Here is a 15,056-nt window from a genome sequence, read left to right as displayed (position 1 = left end):
TGCATGCCTCCTGCAGTGGAACTCACAATCCGTAGGGAGATCAGTGTGAACCAGATGGCCATGTTAATAAATATTTACCACTGGGCTTGGTGGAACACCCTAGTGATCTCAGCACTTAGGAGGCTGAGGCAGGAGGATGAAGAGGTAGAAGCCAGCCTGAACCACAAAACAAGACCCTATCTCAAAACAAAACAAAACAAAATAATATTTGTTGTAAATATCCCTTTCTTCGATGAGGGTAATGTTTGTAACTTACTAGAAAAAGTGGACATGATATATACTATCTATATGCATGCTTTATTTTTTACTTAAAACCCATAACCATCCACTTGCTAAATTTGATCAGGCTAAGATGCCTTGTCTGAGAACTGGTCTAGTAACTGAAGTGTTACTTCGTCTTTCTCATCTAAAGCCCACTCAAAATTATACATTCTACGTACAGTTTTTAGTTTCATCTACTTTAAAGTGGAAGGTATGAAGACACCAGTGAAGAACATTTCATTCAGGGAAATTTTATTCTCCTCTCAATCTTTTACACTTCTTCTTTCACTCACGACTAATTTAAGAACAATCCCCCACCCACGTCCCAGACTTTGTGTGTCTTTCCAAAGCATTTAACTTAGCTTTCATGGAAGCAACTCTCTTTTTATGCTCATATTTGAACAGTTTATGTGATACTTAATTAAACTATATAATTATAGTCATCAAGTACAACTGTCATAAACAGGTTTGAGAACAAAAACAAGCCACTCTGAGTAAGCGTGGAGCTCAGCTGGTGGGGGTAGAAGCCGAGGACACCATGCGGGCAGGAGTCACAAGCATCTGTCTCACTCTGGACAGTCAGTCAAAACATCTGACAAAGGGATTTGAAAACATCAGTTAAGTCCCAGAGAAGCTCAATTAAAAGTGCTTCTGTTGTAATTAAAAACTAATAAATATTTCAAGGAAAAGCAGTGGGTGCTATAAAGGTCTATATGGGGGAGCTGGGCTCTTGCCTTGGGAAGCCAGGAAAGGCCTCCGAGGACCTCACGCTTGAGCTGGGATGGAAACCCATTTGAATTATCTCAGGGAGGGGCTGAGGCAGGAGTTCTGAGGGAGAGGACAGCAGTGCAGTGGCAGCTGTGGGAGGACCGAGGGACTATGTGTCGAAAAGGAGGAACTGGATGAAGCCCATTGTGTAAAGAGGGCTGGTACAGGGCAAGGCAGCGGGAATACTGAGGCCCCTTCATGACAGCCCTAAGGCAAGTGCTTCTCAACCTTCCTAACGCTGCGACCCTCTGATCCAGTTCCTCGTGGTGACCCTCAACCATGAAATTATTTTCAGTGCTACCTCATAGCTGTAATTTTTGCTACTGTTGTGAACTGTAGTGTTTTTCAATGGTCTTAGGCAGTCCCTGTGAAAGAGAGGTTTGATCACCAAAGGGGTCGCGACCCACCGGTTGAGAACTGCTGACTTAGGGCTTTGACAAGCATGGTTGTCTTTATCCTCTCCACAGTGAGAAGTTTCCAGTGCAGGTGAAGCAAAGGTCTACTTGTTTTATAAAGAGCAACATTTATAGAGTCTAGACCTTCAAGTGTAATTTGGGAACTTTGATTTCTTTTTTTTCCCCCCAATGTAAATACATCATAGTGATAACTTTGTTAAAGAAAAAAAAAACCCTTACCCTCTGGCTCCAGGATTCCTCTTAGGGAGGGAGCTGTGCTTATTGAGGAAATTGCATTCACCAGCAGCTTGTGGGTCAAAGATGAGTGTCTCTGGGTAAATGTCAAGACGACAAAAGGGATGCTCAATATCTCTGCTGAGAAAATAAGACAGAAGGAGAGAGAATTTATTTTCTAGAGCTTCCCTAACCAAGTGTCACAATGTGGGTAGCTTTAAACAGTAGATATTTATAAATTTTCTCATTCTGGAGGCTAGAAGTTGGAAATCAAAGGGCCAGCAGGACCATGTGCCCTCTCTGAGGCTCTTTCTGTTTGCTGTAGTGCTGGTGGCCAGCAATCCCGCCATTCCTGGTTGGCAGCTTTGCCCATGCAGCTCTGCCTCTGCTGTTGCATGGCGTCCTCCCTGTGCCTTGACATCTCTTTCTTCTAAAAAAATATTGTTATATTGGATTAGCATCTGCGTTAATACCTTTTCCTTAAGCTGCTTAAGTTTGTAAATACTCTCTTTTACATTTTTAAGTATTGGGAGAAAACCCTGGAACCTATAACAGACTTGAAGGAAAAGAGTTGGGAAGAATCAGAAAAACTGTGTGATTCTAGGTAGCTAGGGTGGCTATAACAAGGAGTTGCTGGCGGTGGGGTGGATGAAAGGACTAATAAGGGGTTTTAAACTACTTTCAGAGTAAGATACAAAAATGTGTCTTTACTGTACTCATTTACTTCCAGCTATAGATGTGTTAATAATGTGTTGACAGGGGAGATGAGAAAGCAAGTGACAAGAAAAGCCACAGAGAAGTTCTTGGTCCCCATATTGCAGTCTCTGACATGAAGAGTGTAATCATAGAGCATCCCTAGAAAGCAACTCAGTACAGTCAGGAAATTGGGCGGGGGGGAAGACCATCGAATACGTGTGTGGTGGTTTGAAAGAAAAATGGACCTCAAAGAGAGTGGTACTATTAGGAGGTGTGGCCTTATTGAAGTAGGTGTGCCCTTGTTGGAGGAAGTGTGTCACTGGTGGTGGAGGGCTTTGAGGTCTCTTATGCTCAAGATACTGTCCATTGTCACAGTCTACTTCCTGTTGCCTTCTGATCAAGATGTAACCAGCGCCATGTCTGCCTGCATACCGTCATGCTCCCCACTATGATGATAATGGACTGAACCTCTGAAACTGTAAGCAAGCTACCCCCAATTAAGTGTTTTCCTTTATAAGAGTTGCTGTGGTAATGGTATCTCTTCACAGCAATAGAAACCCTAATTAAGGCATCTGTATTACCCATCTGTACCTTCAGATAGTCAGATATATATTTTGGCTTCTGCAGTCTCTGGTCTGAGGTTTTGGCAAGTTTCTTTGGTTGGATTGGGTCTATAATGTACAATATAATTATGGAAAACTTTTCTGTTGCTTGGTACTGTTAGCCTCTTTAGGGTGAAGTGCAGGATTTTAGCTATATTAGGAACATTTATGACCTACTTTTAAACAAAACAAAAGCTTTTGTTTTCTGCTTCTCCTGCCCTGATATTTTCTATATATAAAAACTGCGAGGAGATTACAGCTGGTCTGTGAAGTTCTGTGTCCATTCTTGCCACTGTCTCCTCTCACTTCACAGCAAACCTTTGTGTTTTGTTTCTGGGGTGGAAACTGAGGCACTAGAGTTCTACTCCCTTCACTCAGGTGGGTCCCCAGCTCTCAAAGGAAGCAATTTCCCATAGCGAGTCCAGATGCTTGTGCTCAGCGTTATTGCTATTAGCCATCAAGTCTGAATTGCACAAAATTAAATCCATCCTTGAGGCCTGAAGGGAAGACAATCTTAATAATGGTGTAATGTCCTCAGAGTGAAATAGCCTGGAGTGGGTGGGGGGAGGAGCCATCATCTCTTGAATACAACCCAACACTAGAGCGTTTCTGCTCCTTTCTGTGGCTCATTTGCTCTGGTATTTAACACAAATGTGATTTTAAAGCTCCTAACAACCTCCTTAAAGCCCAAGTAACTGGCAAATGGTTAAAGCAATTAATAAAGCGGCCTTTAAAATTCCTGTATGCAGCTCAAGGAAAATGACAACATATTCAATGAGCAACAGCGTAGTGATTAATACACCATGCTTCTGTAGGAACTTTCACCCCATCTTATAGGTACTTCATGAGCACTGAGTTTGCTCAAGAAAAGTGAGCAGAAACAAAACAAAAACAAACTCAAAACAGCAGCTATCAAGAGATTGAGAGACTGTGAACTAATATGAGACCATGTTCGGATATTTAGGCAAGAGACCCCTTGGGTGTTCCTCCACTTGGTGATTCTTTAATGTATTGCCCATTGGAATTTAGACAATGCTCTTCCCTAACTTAGCCATCATAGGGATCACACCTAGGCTAATCTTGCTGTCTGGTTGTGGAGGAGAGGGACAGCTATTTTGATGAAGCTTGTGTTCCTTTCCATCCTTTGAAAACCAATGGGTCTCTTCCTTAGAAGAAATCCTTTCTGGGTACCACCTGCAGTCTCGAAAATTATTCTAGACAAGGCACTGGTGTTGAAGCCCACGGTCCTGAAAGAATGCTTCTGAGACTCCCTTTGGTTCAGTTCTATATCATGGGCCAGGCTCCATAGTTCTGTTTCTGGTTCTTACACACACACACACACACACACACACACACACACACACACACACACACACAGTTCATTTATTTTTATCTTATTTTTATGTATTTGTCTGCACAAATGTATGTGTACCGCATGCGTACTTGCTCCTTGTAGAGGTGGAAGAGGGTGTTGGAGTTTACAGGTGACTGTGAGCCACTGGTGCTGGGAACTGAACCCAGTTCCTTTTTGAGAACATCTAGAGATCTTAACAGCTGCCTTCTCTCTTCAGCAACCTGAATATGGCTCTTTATTCTAGTTTCTGCTCCACCCTTAGTTCTTTCAGTAACCTTAGAAAGGAGTTATCCAGTCCGTGTGAAAAGTGTCAGACTTCCCTGACAACCTTGCTGGGTTCATATTTCAAGCCAAAGATCATCTTCTCATATTTGTATCCAAAGTCTTGAAAGCTACCACACATCAAAAAGATTAAAATGAGAAAAAAAATTCTCATCTTGAACTGGTCACACCGCTGTCCGTTGGTGCTCATTACCCCACAGACATGAACGTTCTTGAGGCTTAAACATCTTTTTTTATTTTTTATTTTTATTAACAAGTCAAATTGGCCAGGATTCAGAAAGAAAAAAAAAGTCATATGACATAAATTTTAAAAGGTTCTTTATAAACTCAAGAGTGGCAGCGGCTTTCTGGGAAAAAGAGGAAGGATGAATGATAACAATACGCTGGCAGATTATGAATGGTACACAGAGATTGGGGGTCAGTTATTCTCATTAGTCAAAGAGACAAGAGAGGAGGAATTGGCTAAAGCTTGGTGGACAAAAAGAAATGTAAGAAACAATTCATCATAACCACAGAGAAACTTTGGCATCGCTCTTCTGTACTGTTGGTGATAACTTAATCATGGTATGGTCATTTTCTGATTTTGTGATTTCATTAGTTAAGGAGCCTCCCTGCCATTTCTCTCTCTTCCTGAGCATGTATGTATGTGTGCATGTGTGTATTTTCATTTGTCCGTGCCTGTGTGTGCCTTTGTGTGTGTATGCCTGTGTATATGAATAAAGAAGAGGAGACAATAGTAGAGGCATGTTGTTGTTACCGGCTCTAAGAAAAGCTCTAAACCTAGGGTTGCTCTTTCTGCTGCAGCTTGTCTGCTGTGGTGACATGGATGGTCACTTTGAAGATCCCTCCTTCCAGGTTTTTATTTTATTTTTTGTCATTACATTCCTAGTTCCAGGTTATTTGTAGTTTCACGTTATAGCATTTTCTCCTTTTCGATCACTGTTGACTCTAACACAGGCCTATGAGGGCAAGATCTAACCCAGTGGAATAGTTCATGTTTGCTCGAACTAATCCTATATTATCTTTCACAGGTTGTCGGATTCTATATTGTCTCTTATAGCTTACATGAATTCATCTTTCCTCCTTGGTTGGGGAAGAGGGGGTTTCAAGTTGCTTTGTCATCTGATATCTATGCTCCTGCAGATAATTTACAGGCCACACAGTTGCTACCTTCTGTGTTTTGCATCTCAGTGGCAGTGTGACCTTCAGCAGCTGCTGAGCCTCTAAGTAGGGCAGAGGAGGCCGTTATAGAAAAGAAACAACACGTGGCTTCCCAAACGGCATGAAACCTATCTATTGTGACTAGATGAATTACATATTCATGAACATTGAGAAATGAAGACCGTTTCCCTTGCCAAGCACTCAACCTTGGCTGAGCACAGCGCCTGGCAAACAAGGCAAAGCTCTGGCATTCTCATCTGTTTACCTGGCCGGTCAGCATGTGCTGCATGATTAGCGACTTCTGCAACATGTTGTGGGAGGAAAGCTGGGTAGGGACATGCGTTTCCAAAGACAACTGAATTCCATCGTTATTGTAATTTTATTTGACATCAGCGAGTGTTTATCGACTAGTCACTGCTCTCAAATTATCCTAACAAAACTGTAGAACTGTATTATTGGGGAAGGAATTTACTGGTTACAAAGAAAGTCTCTACACAAATACCATGAAGGTCTTCCTTCAGCCCATTAAGTAGACTGTTTAGTTGTTGCGTGTTACAATTACCTAGCAAGATGATGAATTTTGGTGATTCTATTTCTTGTTAATTCCTGTTAGCAGAGAATTATGGAAACCCTCCCTAGTCCACCAATGGGAAAACGGAAGCCAGGGATGTTAAGTGACCTCCCTGGGGACATTATTAGTGGAAGAGCTAGGGCGAACACTGCTGCACCACTCTCTCTTAACTCTTAGTTCATATTTATTCCATCAGAACGCCACACTCATGTGACTTTAATGTTAGTTTTACAATGTCAAGACTAATGATGGCCCAAAATAATTGGATTTTTAAAATGGGGTATTGGGTTCTGTTCAAGGCCATCAGAGCTCCCTATTCCCCCTGTCTTTAGCTTATCCCCCTTCTCTATCAAAGCCTCTCCATCTTATTGTCTTCTGTTGATCAAGTGAGTATAGTGGCTCCTTACAACCATAACTCTTACAACTCTTCCCATGTTCCTCTACTGCAGATGTTGGAAAGAGGCTCCTTTGTAGCTAGGTTTCTGGATGTGACTTTGGGCTCTTCTAAGCAGCTGCGTTCTCACAAGACAAATTCAGACCCGAAATAAATAGTGAGACCAAGGATAATCTGTTAGCCTTTATTCCCACTTTCCACTCCTAAAGGAGAAAGTAATGTTACAACCCATGGAGCGTTGTAAACAAAATGTGTTCCCAGCGACCACTGGGTGCACTGGCAAACATCTTGATTCCCAGGCCTCCTGAAGATGCCATAGAAGGCAGCTGCCATTGCGGTTGCTGTTCTTAAGTATTGTTTGAGGACTCACTTCTTCAGAGTCCTAACAGAGGCTGCTGCTTCTGCTCTTAGATTTCATTAGCATTTAATTCACTAAATCCCTTTCTATTGAAATTTGCTGGCTTTCTCAGAGCTGTTACATGGTCATGACTGATCACCTGCCAGCCCACAACACCCTGAGTTGTCAGTCTGTGATCTAACATATACTTGTGCCTTTAAAGACTGACCCTAGTCTCCCACACCCAGCCTACAGGGTTATTTGTCTTAGTCCTGCTGTAGCTCGGATTATGCCTAGCATAAGCAATTCACTGTTTTCTTTTGAAAAAGTGAATGAATGACTAAATGTCTAGGTACAAACATTCTGTGATGCTTATTTCAGGTGAGAACGAAAAACTTGGTAAAAAGTAATTGCAATTCATATATATACATATATATGCTATTAGCATATTTTATGTAACAAAATGTGGAATGGCACGTACTTTTAGTCTGATACTAATCATTACTTCTTACTTAAACAGTCAAATGGGATTTGCTGCTTGGCAGTTAAATATTTTGCTGTCCCTGGAAGACTAGAAATGTGCATTGATGAATGTGAGCCTCTTCTCTCGGCTCTGCCTCTTACTCATTCTGTTTCTTCCTGAGCAAATTTTGAACAGGTGCTACTAGACGCCTCATTAACTGCACAGAGCCGTGGAAACCATGGGTAAGATGATTCCTTTCCAGAAAGTAAGCCTTGCATTCTTTAAACACTGCACTGGACCAAAGGCATTGTGATTCATCTGGTGTTGCCACTGGCGACAGATACTGGCTTCAGATGCCAAGAGCTTTTGAATTGATGTTATGTCTTACCATTTTTTCTGATCCCACTTTCTTATCATTATTCAGTATGCTCTATGTCATTTATCTGTATGTTTATATGTTCAATTTTCCCATTAATATTCATTAAGTGCCTACAGGTTGCATTGTAAACACACACACACACACACACACACACTTCTTTTAAGGGCTCATTTGCAACTCATTTAATTTTTTTTTTATTTTGAGGATGGGTCTCAGTTATAGATCAGGCTAGTGCTGAGGTCACTGGGTACCCCAGGCTGGTCTCAAGCTTTTGTGATCCTCCCTAGCACTCCCCAGCCTCTTAGTAGGGAACTACAAGTATGAGCCACCACACCCAGCTCATTCATCTGTTATCACTAAAACTTCCTGAGCTCTCGAGGTTAGTCACTAACATTCTCATCTTATTAGGGGGATTTGAGAGCATAGAAAGGGGTCTCCTGAAGGTCATATAGCAGAGTTGGACCTTCACTGATAACAACTGATGTGTAACCTTAGTTTCGGTGTTTGTTCGCATACCCTGTTTTCTACGGTCACACTAAGATGGAGACAATAAACAGATATCGTGTCATTAGGACTGTGTACCAGTGTATTACATCCATGTTGACAGCAGAAGGTGTGTCTTGAAGAGAGTTAGAAAATCCTTCAACTTGATTATGAAAGATATTTCTGCATAAAACACCCACACAGAACACAGGCAAACCTAATCTGGTGATGAGCATTCTCTTTGGAATTAACAAAGTCACTGCGGCAATCAGGAGAGGTCACACACCTACAGCTCTCTGACTTGACCAGATGGCATTTATGGGACAACACATCTAAGCAGGAGCAGCCAGGAGAAGGGGATGGGAATGGGACAAACTCTCTAGAAACCCAAGCAAATGGGCATCGACTTAAGGGTTTAAAGAGGATAGAGGTTGTCTTAGTTAGGGCCACTATTGCTGGGATCTAAAGGCAGCTTGGAGAGGAAAGGTCTTATTTGGCTTACATATCCTGAATCACAATCCACGGAGGGAAGATAAGGCAGGAAGTCAACCTGTGTGGGAACCTGAAGGGAAGAGCTGATACAGAGACCACGGAGGGGTGCTACTTACTGGCTTGCTCTCCCTGTCTTGCTCTCCCTGCTTTCTTATAGAACCCAGGACCACCAGCCTAGGGATATTCCCACCCACAATGGGCTGGGCCCTTCCCTTTCAACTACCAATTAAGAAAATGCCTTAAAGGCTTGCCTGCCTACAGCCTGACCTTCTGGAAGCATTTTTCAATTGAGGTTCCCTCCTCTCAGATGACCTTAACCTGTCAAGCTGACCTATAACTATCGAGGACAGGGAGATGATGGGAGATAGGATAGTGGTGCCTTGTTTTCTTTGTGATACCAGAGAGTAAAATAAGCCAGTAGTAGATAGAACTACAGGGGAGGAGAGCATGCTTTCTGACAGTCCCAGCTGTCTAAAAACAAAGTGGGATTGCACTGGAAGGTCACTAGCTCTATGTCATTAGAGATACTTAAAAAAGATGGTCACATATCAGAAGTATGATTCTGGAGCCACCCACGTGGGGAGTGTAGATAGCTATCAAGTTGTCTGGCTAGCACATGTTGTGTGGAGCAGCAGCCTGCACTCAAGAAATCAGATATAGAATCCAGAGAAGCTTTTTTTCAGTAAACTGCTGGACCAGAGCAGCAGACTCCATAGTGGAAGGGAGAAAAGAATGTCGTCTCTTGTGTACTTCACTGAGGTGGCTGACCATGGCCACAACCAAAGCTGACTCTAAACTGGAATTCAATTGGTGAGCCAGCCCCAGCCTTAGCACCAGAAGGCATAGCTTTCTATAGGTGTTTGCCTCCCCTTTTGTTAATCTTGCAGGTCACTCTGGACCTTTGGGCTGCCAGTTTCAGGACAGCTTCTGTGCATGGTGGCAGGCACCATCTCCAGGGGTAGGTAGCGGTCATCTCAGAGATACTCATGTCCTCGTTCCTCATTCATCATGTACCAATAGATATGTCTCCAGGCAAATGGCTCCTTCACATATAGTCTCAAGACTTCAAGACTGCATGGCCTTCATTATATGAAGGTCGGGCCTATTCTTGTCTGCCCACTCGGGGTATTTGGACATATGGACATCTTTCTTAGCAACCATCACTCCTTCCTTAAAGAGAAGTTCGTAGATGGCAATCTGGTCCTTCTTAGGCATCAACATCACCGAGGCTGCAGGGTTCAAGGCACAGGCTAGAAAGGGACCTTTATGATGATTTTAATGCAGGGATAACCGTTTCATCTTTTGCTGTGTCACAAGAGGGTTGTGGATCATACCGGGATAAGTTAAAGCAGTCAAAGTTGTATTACAGTTTGTTTGACAAATAGCATGTAAATTATGCTATTTTCCTATGTGACAATTGGCTATTGGTAGTAGGCATATTAAAAAAATTTAAAAACAAAGACTTACCCTCAATAGATTCCATTTTCATATGGGAGCCAGGCAGATTCTACTTTACATGACTTCAGTCATTGCTGTTATAGGGCTTACAAAAGCAGAAGCAGAGAATTAACTCCATGGATATATGAGAAAATAGAATCCGAGAAGAGAAAACGGGGGGAGGACAAGAAGGGTAGGCTTTAAATGAAGGCTTTTAATTAGTCAATTAAACTGCCATTGCTTTTTAAAGAGGAGAAATCAGAAAAATAAAACAAATTTTGTGCTACAGAGAAAGTATTTTGATCATAATGGCCAAAAAACGTTTCCATCATTAATGTTATTTTCGTTGCCAAGGCTAAGTACAGTCTTAAAATCATGGTGTTGTAAACTTACAAAATGTAGTAATCAATTTTCAAGACTGTTTTTTAAAAGTAGTTTCAGTATATTTCAAAGGAATCAAGTATTAAATAAGCAAAATGCGGTGAGTTCTAATTTGTGGGAGACAAAACAAGTGGTAAGAAAGGAAAAAAAAAAACCCGACACAGTTCCAGAACTGGGGGGTGGCAGGATCTGGATGTTCCGTGATGTGTGAAGGCAGCCAACAATTCTCTGTTTCTCTTGTATTTGGATGGACGTATTTTTGTGAAGCTTCCTTCTCAGCAATGACAGCCGTGAAAGCTGCACTTGACTTTCAAATCCCTGTATCCCCAAAATACCAAGTCAAGATAAAAAAAAATATGAAACAGCCTATTGCATTCTTCTTAGTCCAGAGGTGTTATCAGTGGCAGCATCCTTGTAGTGAGAGCAAATCTTCTTTGTCCTAAAAGCACAATCAAGCAAAAAAATATCTTAAAACATTTACCTCTTTGTCCTCTGTACACTTTCCTCTTTTGAATGCCTTATCATGATCGTGATGTATCAGTTCAGTAGTGTATGTATACAGCTTGCAAGGGATCATATAAAATCAACAGAGTATTTTTTAAAAATACTTTACTGAGATTGGGGTTTGCTCAGATCTTAGATGGGAATTTGGTCAGATGTATTTGGAGATTATCAGATTCGGATTTTTCAGGATTCCATTTGTGGCTTTTAGTCTTTGATTTATAGGAAAATAATCTGTCTAGTAAGTGAGAAAATACAGATGTTAGGAAAAACATTCTATCAAATGCAAGGAACATCCCATTATCCAGCTCATTTCCCATGATCACACTAAGTGTGCATGCATGTGCCCACGTGCCCACGTGTGCACATACAGACACACACAAACCTCTCAAAACAACATCGCTAAAGATCCACACTTTTAAGTGAGCCGCTTTGATTTAAAACTTGGAGCTATCCGGGCTGCAGACATCTAATGCCCTGTTGATGCTCAATAAATAACAAATTGTGATATTAATAATTAAGAATTGATGGTACTGCTCCTGTGAAATGATTTTCAGAAAAATTATTCCCCCCTCAGTCATAAAGAAAAACGAGAGGAAGAGACAGAGCAATAGCTTTTAAAGGACGTTAGCTGGAGCTACTTTGTGTGTGTAGGGTGTTTTCCCCTCTTCCTCTCTGGCAAATTTGATGATCACTGAGCAAGACAAGACCTCCATCCAGTCAAGGCAGCTCCCTCCCCCAATTTTTTGTCTTCATATCTTTAGGTGGGAATGTCTAGATTGTTGAATTATATGACTTTAAAGTACTTGACAAACATTAATTAACTGAGCGCTCTTCTTTGTTTGAAGAGTTCTGCCTAATTGTGGACATGTCTCCTGTCATCTGCTCTTCTTTTCTGATTGTTATTATCTGAAACATGTAGTACCTAATTTGCTTTTAGGGACATTAGTAGTCTTTTTGAAATAGGTGGGAATCGAGAAAAAAAAGATACACACTGTTTACCTTAATATGAAACAACATAATTATAAGAGATTTATGTTTATGTTCATGTATGTTGCACTCCAGCCACACACATTTATGCCCTCCTTTCTGGTTGTGATTATGCTCTTTTTTTTTTAAGTCATAGATTTTGACAATTTTAACCAGCCATACTGAACCAGATTCTATTTCTGCTGAGCTAGGGGGATTGTTGAGATTGGCTTTTTAATAGCAGAAACTCAGAAAAATTCTCCAGAAAAGTGAATTAATCTTTCTGCAAAAACAAGTGTAATTGATCACCAGAGAAAACTGGCCATGCATGTCAACAGAGTCCAGGGAATTGACCGAGTGTTTATTGATTCATTACTCACTATGGACCCCTCCTTCTACTCCCCTCACCACCAAAAAAGAAGCTAGGTAGCTGTGGGGACAGCAGCCATACCTGACACCGGTATGTGGGCCTGGAGAACAGATGGAGAACAAACTGTTAGAGATGCTGGTCTCATGGTTTGGGATAGGCTAGGCACACTGTTAATTAGGAGCTCTTCTTTGAACAATGTCTTAAATAATTAGCCAGGGCAGGTATATGCCTGCGCAGGGGCAGGGTGTGGAGTTTTTAGTTGCTTAGAGAGATTTTTGTATAGTAACAAAGGAACAAATGTAAATTGATCCACAATCCGAGGGCTTCTGCTTAGTATGCATTGCAAAGCAGTCTTCTAAGCAAACCACCCACCCAGACCCTTCTGTACCTGTCAGTAACCAGGAAGTACTGATGGCTGTCACTCAGCCTCTTGTCTTTGCTCAGCTCATCAGCTGTTAGAGGCAGTGTTATATGATGATGACAGTACACTGCCTGCCAGACAGAAACTGTGGTGGTTTGATGAGAAATGTCCCCTACAGGTTCCGGTATCTAAACACCTCCTTCCCAGTTGATGGTGCAGTTTGGAAAGGTTAAGGCTCTTTGGACGCAGAGCCTGGCTGGAGGAAGTAGGTCACTGGAGATGGGCTTTGAGGGTTTCCAGCCTTGCCCCACTTCCCATGAACTCTCTTTGTTTCATGTTTGTGGCTGAAGGTGTCATCTATCAGCTTCCTGCTTCAGGTACCTAGTGTCATGCCTTCCCTGCCTTTAGGGAATCTCCCTCTGGAACTGTGAGCCCAAATAAACACTTTCCTGAATTTGCCTTTGCTTAAGAAAATCTACAGAGCAGTAGAAAAGTAACTAATCCAGACTTCAGTTGAAATCCTTTCCTCATCATTTTTTGCACAGAGAAGACTTTAAGGTCCTTACCAGTAACATGGAAATCGTAGTTCTAGCTACAGCTGAATTGTGGCAAGCCGTTATTCATGTATTAAATCCCTGACATTGGGCTGGGGAGATGGCTTGCTCTACAAGCCTGATGACTCGAGATTGACTCCCCAGGATGGACATACAAGTGAATTACAGTGGTGTTCATCTACAATCCCAGCACCCCTATGCTGAGATAGGAGGTAGAGACAGAAGCTCATCGAGAAGCTCATGGGCAGTATGCAGCACTATATCCACATGAACAGAGAAGAGATCCTGACTCAAGGAAGAGGGAGGGAATGGACTTCAGAAGAGTTTTCCTCGTCTTTGTGTGCAGTGGCAAGCATGCGTCCACATTTACCTCCCCCAACACACTAGATAAATAATGCCTTAGTGCCACAGAATGTGACTGTATTTGGAGACAGGACCTTTAAATAGGTAATTAAAAAGATATATGTAAACTGGGCAGTGTTGGCACATGCCTTTAATCCCAGCACTCGGGAGGCAGAGGCAAGCAGATCTCAATGAGTTTGAGGCTCATATGGTTTACAGAGCGAGTTCTAGTACAGCCAAGGCTCCACAGAGAATCACTGTCTGGAAAAAAAAACAAAAAAAAATATAGGTATGTGTATACATAGGTACAAAAAACGATGAAGGAAGAAACACACACACTCACATATATACAAAAGAGATAAGTAAGTTCATGTGAGGCCACTAGGGAGCCTTTTTTCCAGTCCGACTGGTATTATAGATGAGCAACTGTGGACACACAAAAGGGACAGCAGAGGTTCAATGTAGTTTCGTTTTCCTCTTTTGGTTCTGTGGGAGGACTGGCACCCATCTCCCAAATAATCACACAGAGAGACTTATTCTTTCTTATAAGTGCCTGACCTTAGCTTGGCTTGTTTATACCCAGTTTTTTCTTAACTTAAATTAGCCTGTTTATCTTCTGTCTCGGGGCTTTTACCTTTCTCTATTTCTGGGCATCTTTTATTTTCTTCTTACTCCGTGGCTTGCTGTGTAGCTGAGTGACTGGCCCCCGATGTCCTCCTCTCCTCCTTTCTTTCTTTGCTCCTCGATGTTTCTTTCCAGATTTCTCCTTCTATTTATTCTAGCCTGCTAGCCCTGCCTATCCTTCTCCCTCCTCACTATTTGCCATTCAGCTTTTATTAGACCAATCAGGTGTTTTAGACAGTCAAAGTAACAAAGCTTCACAGAGTTAAACAAATGCGATGTAAAAGAACGCAGCACATCTTTGCATCATTGAACAAATATTTCACAGCGTAAACAAATGTAACCTATCTTAAAATAATATTCCACAACAGTGCATAGACACATAGGTCCCACCATGTGAAAAGGCAGAAAGAGAGAACACCTCCAGCACCAACTGGCAATCACAGCACTCTGCCCTGACCTGAGCTAGAAAGAGTTGTTAAGTCCAGCCCTGCACCCGGGAAGGCTGAGTGTGCTGCCCCATGCTCAGAGGCTTTGCCCTCATCACAGTGAAGGGAGGAATGGGTACCTGCTTGGCACGTGAAGCCTGATGTGGGGCACAAGCCCACTTTAAAGATGTTTGGCCTGGCTGTAAGCGCAGGCTTATAC

The 15,056-nt window shown here is 42.0% G+C and overlaps 1 pseudogene; it reads right to left on the bottom strand.

The window, feature by feature from the left end:
* Window positions 1–9,623: 9,623 nt before the first annotated feature.
* Window positions 9,624–10,093, bottom strand: LOC142848638 (small ribosomal subunit protein eS10 pseudogene; annotated as a pseudogene).
* Window positions 10,094–15,056: the final 4,963 nt, after the last annotated feature.

Source organism: Microtus pennsylvanicus, chromosome 4 (assembly GCF_037038515.1).
Source record: "Microtus pennsylvanicus isolate mMicPen1 chromosome 4, mMicPen1.hap1, whole genome shotgun sequence".
In the NCBI taxonomy this organism is placed as follows: Eukaryota; Metazoa; Chordata; class Mammalia; order Rodentia; family Cricetidae; genus Microtus; species Microtus pennsylvanicus.
This window is presented reverse-complemented; position numbering and strand designations above follow the sequence as displayed.